Source organism: Cuculus canorus, chromosome 28 (assembly GCF_017976375.1).
Source record: "Cuculus canorus isolate bCucCan1 chromosome 28, bCucCan1.pri, whole genome shotgun sequence".
NCBI classification, from domain to species: Eukaryota; Metazoa; Chordata; class Aves; order Cuculiformes; family Cuculidae; genus Cuculus; species Cuculus canorus.
Genome location: NC_071428.1, coordinates 513,897 through 528,362, shown reverse-complemented (window position 1 = coordinate 528,362; position 14,466 = coordinate 513,897). Strand labels below are relative to the sequence as shown.

General features: G+C 56.1%; 1 protein-coding gene across 5 annotated transcripts in view; it reads right to left on the bottom strand.

Annotated features, from left to right (window-relative positions):
* OTUD7B (OTU deubiquitinase 7B) overlaps positions 1–14,466 on the bottom strand; it is a 40,116-nt gene extending 25,650 nt beyond the window's left edge. Inside the window, exons 1-2 of one of the 5 annotated variants that reach the window (XM_054051161.1) lie at positions 8,206–9,401; positions 6,086–6,314 (exon numbers count right to left, since the gene is read on the bottom strand). The gene's annotated coding sequence lies outside the window, so the exon portion shown is untranslated. The other 4 variants (XM_054051158.1, XM_054051159.1, XM_054051160.1 and 1 more) reach the window with 4 other exon arrangements.

Here is a 14,466-nt window from a genome sequence, read left to right as displayed (position 1 = left end):
CCAGGCTGGGAGAGTTGGGGTTGTTCAGCCTGGAGAAGAGAAGGCTCCAAGGAGACCTTAGAGCAGCTTCCAGGGCTAAAAGGGGCTCCAGGAGAGCTGGGGAGGGGCTCTGGATCAGGGGGTGCAGGTATAGGATAAGGGGAACGGTTTTCAGCTGGAAGAGGGGAGATTGAGATGTAATCTTGGGGAGAAAATCTTCATGTTGAGGATTTTGCCCAGGTTGCCCAGAGCAGTGGTGGCTGCCCCATCCCTGGAAGGGTTCCAGGCCAGGTTGGATGGGGCTTGGAGCCCCTGATCCGGTGGGAGGTGTCCCTGCCCGTGGCTGGAACTGGATGGGCTTTGAGCGCCCTTCTAATCTAACCCAACCCATTCCATGACCCTATGATAAACAAGACCAAAACACTGCAACCTGGAGAGGTTGCCTACACAAAACTAAACAAAAAGCCCCTTTCGGTCCAAAAAAGCAGCCAATTCCACTTCTTCCAGGACAAAAAAATCAATACACTGGTCCGGGTTTCCATCCCAGAAGGATGCAAAACCCACCCATCAAAGGCAGATGATGTTAAGTCCTCGGTTTGAGGAGGTTTGGAGGCTCAGACAGGCGTGTGCCATGCTCCAAATCCTGATTTTCTGCATTCCAACAGCAGAGAGAGAGAGCAGCGCACCCGCGAAAGCCCAGATACGGCCAAAAGCTCCGCAAGATTGGGGCTGGTTTTGCAGTTCAAGGGTTCTGATCGAAATTCCACTGTCAAGGAAGAGAAAGTGCTGGGAAAACATTCATCTCAAGCTGAAAATTCAGGATGTGAAGAAGGGAGACAGTTGGGAGGGTGGTTGAGTGAGGTGCTGCCGTCCGGAGGGAATTCCAGCGTTAGCTGAGAATGAACAAACCTGGTGCCTTAAAACCTGGCTTTTTTGAGGATTATCCTTAAGGACAGGCAAAACTCCCTAACGGCACACGGCTCCCAAGTTCTGAGAGTGAAACATCCCCGCTGGAATCGGGAATTCCCTGGCTCTGTTGGTTAAATGCCATTCCTATTATCTTCCACGCTGGTTAATCAGACACTGATTAACTTCGGGCACACAGAAAAACTACTTAATATTCTTTTATCACCAGAGGAATCTCGGAGCTCTTGTGGGCTGAAGGATCCTAAATCCACACGGATTCCGACAGCGGAACCCAGCTGGGGATTCCTCGCTCCGTCAACGATGTAGGGAACACCTCAAATTAGGAGCCAGGTGTTCGCATCCTCCAATAGAAGGCAAGAGCAATAGAAACGGAGCAGCTTCCAAATGAGAACTCCCTGCGATAAAGGAGAACTTCCTTTGAGAGGAAAGTATTGGAAAAACAAACAAGGGAAAGCAGCAAAGAGCAGCTTTTGGGGAGGAAAAGAGCCGCAGCGCAGCCCACAGCCGCTAACTGGTGGCATTTGCAGCTCCCAAGCAAACTCCCGCGTGCACAAAAATGCCAGGCACAACACAGCTGAGACGGAGCAGAGCAAGCGGAGAGATCGAGCGCCGGGGGTCGCAGCAAGAAACAGCCTCTCCCTTGGCCTCAAGTTCATGGAACCATGGGATGGGTTGGAAGGGACCTCAAAGCCAACCAGTTTCACCCCCCCAACACGGGCAGGGAACCTCCCACGGGATCAGGGGACAGGAACGAAGAGCAAATTCCACGAGTCCTACCACTGCCCTTGCGGAGAAAGGACAGCATCCAAAATTCCTTCTTTCCAGCAGCCAACAGTCAAACCCAAACTGCCTTAATTTGCCAAGACGCTAATTAGAATGATTCCCCGGACGCAGCTACGGGAGGGAAGCACCCTGGAACACCAACAGCAATGCCCCCATCCCTATACCCCTTTAGTTTTCCCCCCAACAGCCGCTCCCTGAGCTCCTCCGAGCTCTTCCCAAATCCCGCACCTCCCTGAAAGCTCTGCTCCTTTAATTCCCCGCCTCAGGCTGCAAAGTGACAGCTGATAATGGAAGGGTTTGGAAAACCAGGGTGTTTTCCTTCCTTGCATTTTCAGGTACAAAAAGGAGCTGAGAATCCACATCCAGATGATCAAAACCTTGATTTGAGAAGGGAAAAATGCCACTGTGGAGCTTATGGAGCTCAGAGCTTATGGAGAGGCGACGGTTGGCTCGCGCAGACTGGGATTGGCGAGGCTACGTTATCAACTCTGAATTAAAGCAGAGCTTCCAAACGGCTGAAAGCAGAGAGCAGGAGTGCTTGGCCACACTCCTCCTGCTGTGATAAGGCTCCCTCACCTCCTTCCCATCGCTTTTTTGGTGAGAACACGGCTTTCCTGCGGTTTTTTGGCACAGATAGTGCCCCTCATCCCGACTCACAACCACCGCTCACACAGGCACCAGGAGGAAAACGCTTCCTAAAGGGCCTTCCAGGACCAAAAAGAAGATGAGTGACCCCAGAGTGATCACCTGCAGTATCCTGGCAGGATAGATCCAAGAGTTTATCTAAGAGAAACATCTGGGAGAGCTGCCCGCTTCCCTCACTGCGGTTTGCAAAACCTGGAGGGAAAATAAAACCACTCCCAAAAAATATCAAACTACCTTTATCTGCAAAGAAAAACATGGATATCATGATCTGAGAGCAGCTCAGCTCTGTGAATCCGGGGGATTCGCATCTCAGTTTGGTCTACGAATGAGACTTCCCAAAGATTTGCACAGATGCCCGGGACAGAGGAGATGGTGAAACCTGGGAAAAGCAAAACATTGGGATAGCGGCACTGCTGGCACGCGGACAATCGCGCATTGTGATCCGCACCCCGGCAGAAAAACACATTGGCACAGCCAGCGCCGAGAGCAGTGGGTGTTTCCACGGTATCCAGCATATTCTGGGGAGGGAATGCTCCTCCAAACACCCCCGGAACAGCGTCAGGGTTCCGAGGGCCAGGAGACATCCAGCTCCCTGCAGACAAACAGAAGCCAAACCAAGGGATGCCTGTTCAGCTCCACCATACAACCGCTTCCCAGGGAATAAACCACTTGATTGAAGTGCTGGTTTGTCGCTGCAGGGTTTTGGGCTCAGGTCCTGAGCTGTAATCCTAATTTCCTTGGCACGGTAGCTCGGTTCCTTCCTCCCACCTTGCTCCTGCGACTTCGTTATCTGCCGATATCCTTTACATTTCCTCTCTCGCGGTTCCCGTCTGTTCAAGTCTCCCTGACAAACCTTGGAGCCGGCTAAGAAAGCTCCAACAAAACCCTGCAGGTGAGGAATATCCACCTCATCACAGCCTTGTGCGAGAAGCCACCCTCCGCTAGAAACCGCAGAGCATGAAATTCCCAGCAGACTTCCATCCCAGCTGCTTCAGGCTGAGCTTTTTGAGCCCATAAGGGTTTATTCACTCTTCTTCTGCTGAGGGATTCTCCCGGAGCACACGGCTTCTCCAGCGCTGGTGAAAACCTGGCCAACCCCACGGGGAACAACCTCAAAACCAAAGCGAAAGGAAGAGCGAGGGAGCTGGATTTAAAATACAAACAGAACAAAGAAGGTAGAAGAGTCCAAAGAGGAAAAGCTCAAAGGAAAAAAACAAACCTCCTGGTGTCAGCAGCTCAGATGGAGACATCCACCGTGCACGGAGCGGCCGAGCCGCTGACAATGGTGCCGATGTTGTCTTTGAACCGCGCGTGACTCCTCGTTTGGGAAGCCACAATGTCCTGGGTTGTCAGGAATCCTCTGAGCCCAACGCCTCCTCTGCCATGATGCAAGCGCTCAGCTATGCAGGCGAAATGCAAGGGACCGGAGCGGGAGGCAGGAGGGAGAAAAGCCACGTTCGAGGCAAACACTGGCACCTTCCAGGTCTGCGCATCGTGCTGTTCTCAGGATCTGCCGCACGATCGTCTGGATAAAGTCTCAGAGGGCTGAGCCTTATCCTCCCCAACCCCTCCAAGTGCCAGAAAGAGAAGACATCGGGTAAAAGCTCGGCACAGTTGGTGTGGAATCCATCTTCACCCCATTTTCCCTTCTCCTCCAGGAACACAGACTGCCAGCAGCACCTTCAGCACCACGAATCCTGGGCTCAGTTCTGGGCCTCTCACTCCAAGAAAGACCTTGAGGGGCTGAAGTGCATCCAAAGACAGGAACAGAGCTGGGAAGGGGCTGGAAAACAGGGGTTGTGGGAGCAGTGAGGGCTCTGGGGCTGTTTAGTCTGGAGGAGAGGAGGCTGAGGGGAGACCTCATCACTCTGTGCAGCTCCTGGAAAGGAGGTTGTGGTGAGGTGGGTGCTGGGCACTTCTCCCAAGCGATAGGATGAGAGGAACTGGGCTCAAGTTGTGCCAGGGGAGGGTTTAGATTGGATATTGGGAAAGATTTTTTCACTGAGAGAGCGGTGAAGCCCTGGCTGAGGCTGCCCGGGGCACTGGGGGAGTCCCCACCCCTGGAGGGGGTCACAAACCGTGTGGCCGTGGCACTTGGGGACAGGGTTCAGTCCCACGGTGGGGTTGGGCTGACGGTTGGACTGGAAGAGCTGAGAGGGCTTTTCTAACCTTAATGATTCCCTGATCCCATGATCTGCACTCTCAGCCGTCCTCACAGTAGCTCCTTTTGAAGGACATCGCATCTCCAGCACCCTCTGACATCGTCTCACGATCTCACCACATGCATCATATGGGCACAGGGTAACATCAGCACTCTCAAACCTTGGAGAATCCACCTTTTTTCCAGAGCAGCCCAGCTAACGCCAGGCGTGGAATCCCCCACCGAGCGGGAACCTCATGGCAGAAGCATCTCCTTCCCCCTGCAGTTCTCCGGGTGCCTGCCCGGATCGAAACAGCTCCACTAGGATAAGTGGAAACCCATCTACCCCACAGCGATGGCGCAATATTTCATTAGCTAATGCTTCTAAAATGATACAAAAAGCTTAATTAAGCCTCGCCACTGTGAGACGCTGCAAGGAATCACCGGTTCGGATCGGAGGCAGGAGACAGAGGAGCTCTAGACAGCAAAACCCAGAGCCTGGGAAGAGTTTTCCTCTCTCAGCCAGGGCATCTTGGGGAAAACCCCAGGAAAACAGCCCCTATGTTTGCTTTGTGTCCAGAGGCAAAGATCCCAGCCGGAATTTTAAACATCCACCTGTAACGGAGCACAATACTTCGGTCTAATAAATAAGCTCGTTACAAACAGGGCTGGGATCCTTGCACGGCTGACAGCCCCAGGACCAACCCTCCCCACAGCTGCCTCCGCTGCTGCTATCGAGGCTCATAATACGATGATTTATGATGATTTATGACGGGATCAGGTCGGGAGATGTGGATTTACTGCTGTCGGCAGGAGTTTACAAGGCAAGAACCATTCGGCATTGCCCACAGAGCCATGCCGGACGGACCAAGGGCGATGGGACCTCCTTCAGCCCCAATTCCAGCCGGCAGCAGTGCCTTTGGCTGCTCCCAGCGCCCACCAGCCTCTGCCACAAGTCCCCATCCCCAACGCTGGCGGCACGAGCAGCCCCCACGCCAGCAGAGAGAGTGATTCCTGCTGCTAATTAACCTGATTTAATCCCCGCAGCGCCCACAGGGAGGGTTCACACTGATCACTTATTCCCGATATGTGGCAATAACGACCTCTGGGAGCAGGGTGAAGCCTTCACCCGCACAGCCGGACTCACATGAGGGGAGCGGCACGGGCAGACGAGCTCCTGTATTTAAATCCCAAAGAAAGGGTCAATTGCCACCTCCAAAGGCCATGGTATTCATTCAGTTTTAACAGCTCTTCTCACCTTGATTTATAAAGATTCAGACAAATTCAAGTATCACGGAATCACGGGATGGTTTGAGGTGGAAGGGACCTCAAAGCCCATCCAGTTCCACCTTCCAGACACCTCCCGCTGCATCAGGGGCTCCAAGCCCCACCCAACCTGGCCTTGAACCCCTCCAGGGATGGGGCAGCCACCACTGCTCTGGGCCAGTGCAATGTGACGCCTTTGACTGCACTGATCTTAAATCATCCAGCTCCAAACAAAGCTAAAAGATTATAAACAAATCATTCTCTGCCTTGAGATGTTTCTGAAACACAGAAGATGCTGAGTGTTGCTTAAATCAAGGAGAGAAGGAACGGCTCATAAGCTCCCACCTCCACGCCCACCACGCAAGAGGACCCCGGGAGGGAGCAGCACGGCATCCTCCAGCGTCAGAGTCGCTTGGCAGCGCTGCCAGCACGTGGTTTCAGGCTGATTCACCGGGATTTTTCACTCTCCTGTCCAGAAAGGACGGCTGAGTTCATCGCTGCTGGAAATACTTCACCCGCTTTGCTGTCGTGCCCGAACACGCTGTCATTCCTGCAGAGCACGGTCCTCCCCGGGCTGCGGAAGGAGGAAGCGTCAGCACCAGCGAACGAAGGGGGCGATTCCCCTCCAAGAAAACTTTCTTTGTGAGCAACCTGAGGTCTCACACTGCACCAACTCTCCCTTACGGTGACACAGAATCATAGAATCAGAATCGTTTGGGTTGGAAGGGAACTTAAAGATCACCTAATTCCAACCCCCTGCCATGGGCAGGGACATCTCCCACTGGATCAGGGGCTCCAAACCCCATCCAACCTGGCCTGGAACCCCTCCAGGGATGGGGCAGCCACCACTGCTCTGGGCAACCTGGGCCAGTGTCTCACCTCTCTCATCATGAAGAAATTCCTCCTTATGTCCAGTCTAAACCTGCCCCTCTCCGGTTTGTACTCATTCCCCCTCGTCCCATCACCACACGCGTTTGTGATCAGCCCCTTCCCAGCTTTCTTGTAGCCCCTTCAGGTACTGGAAGGTTGTTCAGCCTGGAGAAGGCTCCAAGGAGACCTTATAGTGACCTTCCAAGCCTTAAAGGGTTGCCGGGGGGCTCTAGACAGGTCTTAGAGGGGTTCTGGAAGGCCTTAAAGGGGTCCCATGGGGCTCTAGAGGGGTCCAGAGGGTCCTAGAGGGGTCCTGGAAGACACAAGCAGCTCTGCTTCCGAACCCTCTTCCCATCTTTCTGCTCGACTGCTCTATGGGTTGTGTGCAAACAGGAGTGGGAAGCACGGAAAAGGCAGATTTACCCCAGCTCAGCACCAGCAACAGGAGCCGTCTGAATTCCAAACATCATTTTCCTGCTGTTACAACCAGTTTGCCCTGGTTTCCAAAACCCAACCTCCTCAAACCCAGCACCGCAGCGTGCGACCTTCGGTCCTGGCACAAAAGCAGGTTGGGGAGGAAAAGAAACTTAAACACGGTGTTTATTTTTTCCAGCCAGCGTTCAAAAAAGCAGGTGCTGCTCCAGCAGATCCCACGCCCCAGCTCGTACGAGGAGCCCAGACGAGCAGGATCAGGCTCTCGGAGGTGCCTTACGCCTCTCTGGGCTGAAGCCGAAGCCAGAGGCAGGCGTCCTGCTCCTCCTCCAACCCCTGGGCATCCGCTTCCCGCTCACTCCAGGCAGCGGGACACACCAGCCCAAACTATATTAGGAAACTTCACGGTTTCAGCCCAAGGAAAACGTTTCCTTTTGCGTCAAAAGCCCACACGCAACCTCGCTTAGTTTGAAACTCCAGCTTTTAAGCCAATATCACAAAAGACAGGCGCACCCGAAGGGATTTTCATCCTCAGGTGCAGTTCAACACCCTTTCTGCAGCACACATATCCCAATTTAAACGGCGTTTGGGCTGGGAAGGTGTTTCCAATGCCAGCTACTGAAAATCTCTTTTCTGAAGGCTTGAGGATGCCCAAACCACAGCGTCTGAGCCACCACGTGTGAAGAGGAAGGAGGGTCAGACCAGGCAGGACCATCCCAGGGGCACTGGAGAGGCCAAACAATGCGTACAATAATGGGGCAACAGACAAGGTGGAGAAGGACTCTGGATCAGGGAGTGCACGGACAGGACGAGAGGAACAGTTTTGAGCTGCAAGAGGGGAGATTGAGATGAGATCTTGGGGAGAAATGTTTTGCTGTGAGGGTGGGGAGCATAGGTTGCTCACAGCAGTGGTGGCTGCTCCATCCCTGGAGGGGTTCAAGGCCAGGTTGGATGGGGCTTGGAGCCCCTGATCCAGTGGAATGTATTCCAGGGGGTAGAACTGGATGGGCTTTGAGATCCCCTCCAGCCCAAACCACTCCATGACTCCACACTAAGTTCGCACTGGCACCGGTTTTAACACACGAGAAAACAGCAGCAGCAAAGCCTCACACCTCGAGCCCCCGATTCTGCCCGCTCCCACCCTCAGGATCTCATCACATTACCTTCTCAGCTGCCTGGGATTTTCAGCAACACATCAACGCACTTCCCCCACCGAGCGCGCACCAGCGATGCTCCCAGAGGAGATTTCCCAGAGCCGGGAGTCACACCAAGCTCCGAACCACACCGAGCGCGATCCTTACACAAACAGCCTTTCTCGTTGGGTCACCACACCCACAGAAACAGGGAGTGAAAGCCCTGCATCCCGCAGCGCCGGCGGCTGCCTCCACCTCTCGCTAACTCCAACCTTCACCCTCCCAGGCGGGGAAGGGACACGCGCTGGGAAAAGCCAGGTTTAGTTCACCTCCGGGCGAGCCTGCAAAACCTCCAGACCCCAATGGACCCAGACTAAACTATTTCAGCCCAAACGGTGCCCTAAAACACATTTGTTCATGGGGTGGGACTGGATGGGCTTTGAGGTCCCTTCCCCCTCAAACCATTCCATGATTCTATGAGAGTCACCAAGCACAATTAACTAAATCAGCGTTTCACCGGAAACAAATGTGATCCGCTGGACAGGAAAGATGGACTTTGAGTTCCGGGATTGTAACTTTGATGGGCTTTAACTTTCTTATTTCCTTAAGAGTTCAATCACGTTAAAAACGCGCGCTTCAGGAAAATACAGGTATTTTTACGGGCTAATGCCAAAACAAAGCATTCGTCAGGAACTCCTGTGTTGCAGGAGGCCTTAGCTACATTCAAAAAGGTATTTCCAGAAATATTTTAGGAGCACAAAGCCACAACGCCTCTTCCCTGGAGTCGCCACATGATTTTCTGATGAGGGCAGGAGCCGCGGCTTTCCGGCTCCAGTCCCAGCAGCTCCAAGGAAGATACCTTGGCCAGGCACCTCCACCCAGCTGTGCAAGCAGGAGAAGGACAAGAGGATCTTGAAGGACCAGGGGATCTCCAAGCCCTCTCTCACCTTTGGATGAGCACCAGGAGGTGTCGAAATCTACAAGGAATCATTTTGCCAGCAGCTTTTTGATCCCCACGGTCCGAGTCACCCAGTGGCTTTGCAGATCTCCCCAAATCAAGCTCCCACCAGCAAGGCAGCGACCTAAACCAAAATACACCTAAAACCCCACTCCTAACCCAAAAACAATGGAGCTGGTAGCCCCAAAGCCTCACGTGGAGCAGAGCACAGCCAGCTCGCTGCCTTGGGTACCACGAGCACCTGGAGCTGCCCAAGCCCTGCTCTTTACTTATGAGAACAGCTACGAGCAACAAAAGCCACTCACACAGACGGGAAGGTCCCCAAGGGTGGCTTCTCACTTTCTCCTCCATCCCAGGATAGCGGGTGCTGCCTCCGAGTCGCAGCATCCCCGACCTGATGCCGGCAGGTTACCTAACGCCCGCAGAAGCGCCGAGAGGGAGCCGGGATTAGCGCCGCCACGCTGAACCTGACCTGACCCAATACCTTTATTATAGGCACTAAGCTCCAAGCGGGTGCTGCGCGGGGCGGGATACGGCAGCGCTCGCTCCAGCCACGGGAAAAAACAGACGGGCAGATGGAAGCCCAGTTATTCCTGGTGAAAAGGGAAAACCTGCAAGCGCGACAGCTCCTTCGGCCCAAAGGAACAGCGCCATGGATGCAAAAAATGCAGCCGGTTCGCAAGGGAAAATAAAGAGGAATATGTGTAAATAGAGCAGATGAGCAGCCTGTGGGATCAGGGAGTGCAGGGAAAGGATGAGGGGAATGGTTTTGAGCTGCAAGAGGGGAGATTGAGATGAAATCTTGGGGAGAAATGTTTTGCTGTGAGGGTGGGGAGGCCCTGGAACAGGTTGCCCAGAGCAGTGGTGGCTGCCCCATCCCTGGAGGGGTTCCAGGCCAGGTTGGATGGGGCTTGGAGCCCCTGATCAGTGGGAGGTGTTCCAAGGGGTGGAATTGGATGGGCTTTGAGGTCCCTTCCCACCCAAACCATCCCATGACGCTATGATTATTCCAAAACTCGGGTTGAGGAATGCGCCAGCAGCCACACGGGAGCCCCCGAGCCCTGTGAACACCAGAACGCTCTCCAACATAATTCATTAATCCAACACTCTACCCCCATCATCAACATCACTCATTTATCTACTCCTCTTCCAAGTAGGTCTGAAGTTTTCAGGATAAGCCCCAACCCTCAGCTTTCCCTTTGGGAAAAGCGGATGGCGAGGACCCAGGCAGAGCAGAACCGAGGGCTGTGAGGTTGGCCCACCAGGACAGCGCCGTCCACCGGGCTCAGCACCTTACTGAGGACCAACAGCGAGAACAGAGGCGAAGAAACGATTTCACAAAGCAGAGTTCCATAAAATCATCCTGCCTGTGTCAAACCGTTTGACGAGCACCAAACAGGTTACGCACCCAAGGACTCCGGCCGTCGCTCAACCACCCGGTTCCCGCTCCCTTCCTCGCTCAGCCGGCTGCCAGGCACACACCTAAAACAAACACAGCTTTCCCGGCGGCTGCACGCAAGGGAATTCAGTCTGAGACAAACCCACCTGCCGAAACCTGGCTGGATGCTCTTTCCAACCCAAGCCCTGACTCTGCGGGAGCACCCGGCACTCCTGATGGGATGCTCGGAACCAGCACCTCCACAAACCAGGCCAGGCAGATCTTCCCACCCTGTTAAGCATCGTTTTCTCCCTATTTGTACCCACCCCTTTTCCTGCCCAGGAAATCCATTTTTCTGTCATTTCAAGAGAGAAGTTTCCAGGTTAACAGAAGCCCCACTGGAGCTGAGGCGCTTGTTGAGATCCAGGGATCCTTTCAGTGCTTCCCAACACTGCAACATCACATCCCACCACAAGCGCACAGCGCCGAGAGGCAGAGATTCGCCAGAAACGGTCACTGCTCGGCACAAAACCAACCCAGCAGAAAGGAAGGCACCGGAAAGACCTCGGTCCTGATTTTCAGAAGCATTTTGGTGCATAATTCCTTTAGCATCCCCTGCCATCCCTCAGGGATTTGCGTACATGAGACCTGACCGGCGTTCCACACCTACAGATGCGCCGGGAGAGCGCCCGGCTCCAGAAGCCAACTCTTCTGATCTACATGTTCCTAACGAGCACCTCAACGGATCTCCCTTCCAAAAGGGCCCAACATCAAAGCCGTGAGCAACCGTGCTGCCTGCCCTCTGTAAACTTATCCTTTCAGCACACAAAAACACCCCTTCAAGCAGTTCAACATCCCCTTTTCCCCAAAAACTGACACTGTGCAGAAGCTCTGGGCGCTTCACCAACACACGTTCCATTGGGAACATCCCTCCTATTTCCTGCGAAGAGAATGTTTCGCTCGCTGCACCGGAACAACTTACGATCAGGAGTGCGGTCCCCACAGGTTAAAGTTGCGACGCCACTGAGCAAACTGTTCGTTTCCTTTCGGATTCGCATTAAACGATAGCTTTTCTCTGACGGAGACGGCTCTTCCAGGGTTGGGAACAGCCGAGCTCCACACCAGGCGCAGCAGAAAGTGAATCCAAACCAGATTCCGACTGCAGTGTGTGAACGGGAGCGGAGCTGAGCACCAGGATGGCACAGCAGGGTCAGAGAGAAGAAAACTGGTGCTATCAGGGATCCAAGGCGGAGAATTTCAGCCATCAGGTTCGGCTTTCCCGGCTACGTGACTTCCGTTAACGATAATGCCTTTATTAGCCCTACGATTCAAAGGTGAAAGTCATCCCACTGCATTAACTCCTCGTCCCGCGTAGGTGCGCACCCATTTCTCCGATGGGTAAGCGGAACGGCACGGCAGCGCGGATACAGACAGTGCTGCCGGTATGAGAGGGAGCCACGGCCGCCGCCTGGGAGGATCCGTCCCGTTACCACGCTCCTTGCGTAAGCGACTCCCACGACGGAGCGTTGGAGCAAAGACGTTTCCCTTAAGCATGGGATTGTCAGCGATGCTCGAGCCGGTGAGTCACCGCCAGCCTCCTCGCCCACAAGGAAAGCATACGGAGTCCGGAGGCAACCTGTAATTAGCCGGACGAGAAACTCCCTCTCCTCCCGAGATGAAGACGGGTAAACTCTTGGAGTTGTTTATAAGCTCGTACGGCAGAGCTGAGCGCCTCGAGTCCAGCCCCATCCCGACGGTCACACTCCGATCTCCACACCAGCACACGGAATAAGACAGCGGCTTTGCAGCAGAACCCTCGGCAGGAGGAGGCCGGCAAAGTCCGAACACAAACACGGGATGGAAAATCCATCTGGATTTCCCAGTCGCCATCGGTTTGGCCCACACGAGGCGAGTTGCCAGGGAATGGTTTGGTCCAAAATCACCACGAGTGGGAATATTTGACCAGCCCCGCAGCATCGCTCCCTCTCTGCGTCCCAGCTGAGCTGAGGGACGGGGTCAAATGGGCTCAGCCCCCCTTCCCAGGCACCGAGTGTCCCCCAAACCCTGGAGATGAGCCCCCCCCAGGCACCGAGTCCCCCCAAACCCTAGAGATGAGCCCCCCCCAGGCACTGAGTCCCCACAAACCCTAGAGATGAGCCCCCCCAGGCACTGAGTCCCCCCAAACCCTGGAGATGAGCATCCCCCCCAGGCACCGAGTCCCCCCAAACCCTAGAGATGAGCCCCCCCAGGCACTGATTCTGCCCCAAACCCTGGAGATGAGCCCCCCCAGGCACTGATTCTGCCCTAAACCCTGGAGGTGAGCCCCCCAGGCACTGAGTCCCCCCAAACCCTAGAGATGAGCCCCCCCCAGGCACTGATTCCGCCCCAAGCCCTGGAGATGAGCCCCCCCCAGGCACTGAGTCCCCCCAAAACCTGGAGATGAGCCCCCCCCAGGCACTGAGTCCCCCCTGAGCCCCCAATCGCTGGATCCCTGTGAACCCCTGGGCTCAGGCCCTCCTCCGGGGCACTGAGTGCCCCCCAAAACCCTGGGCTCGGTCTCTTGCAGATTTGGGAGTTGCCCCGATGGCCGCTTTCCTGGGCAGGAGCGAGAGGGGAGGCAGAAAGGGGGAGCTGAGCCCAAGGAGGAGCTGAGTTTGGGGGTTCAGGGGGGACTCAGTGCCCGATGCAGGGGGCTGAGCCCAGGGGATCAGGGGGGAACTGGGTACCCGGCTGGGGGGGTACTCAGCCTGGGGGTTCAGGGGGGACTCAGCCCCCGGTATGGGGGGGCTCAGTCTGGGGTTCACAGGGGACTCAGTGCCCGGGATAGGGGGGCTCAGTTTGAGGGGGGTCAGGGGGGACTTGGTGCCCAAGATGGGGGGCTCAGTCTGGGGGTTCACGGGGGACTCAGTGCCCGGGATAGGGGGGCTCAGTATGGGGGTTCACGGGTGACTCAGTGCCCGGGATAGGGGGGCTCAGTATGGGGGTTCACGGGGGACTTGGTGCCCAAGATGGGAGGCTTAGTCTGGGGGTTCAGGGGGGACTCAGCCCCCGGGATGGGGGGGCTCAGTCTGGAGAGTCAGGGGAACTCGGTGCCTGAGGAGAGGAGGGGGGGGACTCAGTGCCCAGGATGGAGGGGGGCGCTCCATTTAGGGGTTCAGGGGGGCATCAGTGCCTGAAGAGAGAGGATTTGGTTCCCTGGGGTTTGGGGGGGAATCCAATTCCCAGGAGCCTCATGGGGCTGAGTCTGGGGGTTCGGGGGGGGGGGCAAGTTTGAGGTTTCAGGGGGGGGAGCTTGGTACCCGGGATGGGGGGGCTCAGTCTGGGGGTTCAGGGGAGACTCAGTGTCCGGGATGGGGGGGCTCAGCCCGGGGGTTCAAGGGCGGCTGAGCCCGGGGGTTTGGGGAGGCTGAGTTTGGGGGTTCAGGGGGGACTCCGTGCCTGTGAAGGCAGAGCTGAGTCTGGGGGTTCAGGGGGGTGCTCCGAATCCCGGGGTTGGGGGGGGGGGTGAGTCCGGGGGCGTGAAGGGGACTCGGTGCCAGGGATTTGGGGGGGGCTGAGTCTGGGGGTTCGAGGGGCTCAGTTGAGGGGTTTGGGGGGACTCGGTGCCAGGGAGGGGAAGGGAGTTTGGGGGCTGGGGGTGGGGGGCTCACTTTGGGGGTTCGAAAGGGAGTTTGGAGGTTCGGGGTGGGCTCAGTTTGGGGGTTCGGGGGGGCCGGGGTGCCCGGGATGGGGGAGGTCAGCCCGGAGGCTCGGGGGGGGCTCAGAGTCCCGCGTTTCGGGGGGGGCCTCAGCCCAGGGGTGCGAAGGGGTCTCGGTTTGGGGGTTCGGGGTCCCGGTTCGGGTCTCGGCGCCGTTACCTGCGCTCCGTGCCGGGGAGGCCGCGGCGGGCGCTCCCGGAGCCCCGAGCGGAGCCGCCGTTCCTGCCCGGAGCCGTTTGGGCAGCGCACGGGGCGGG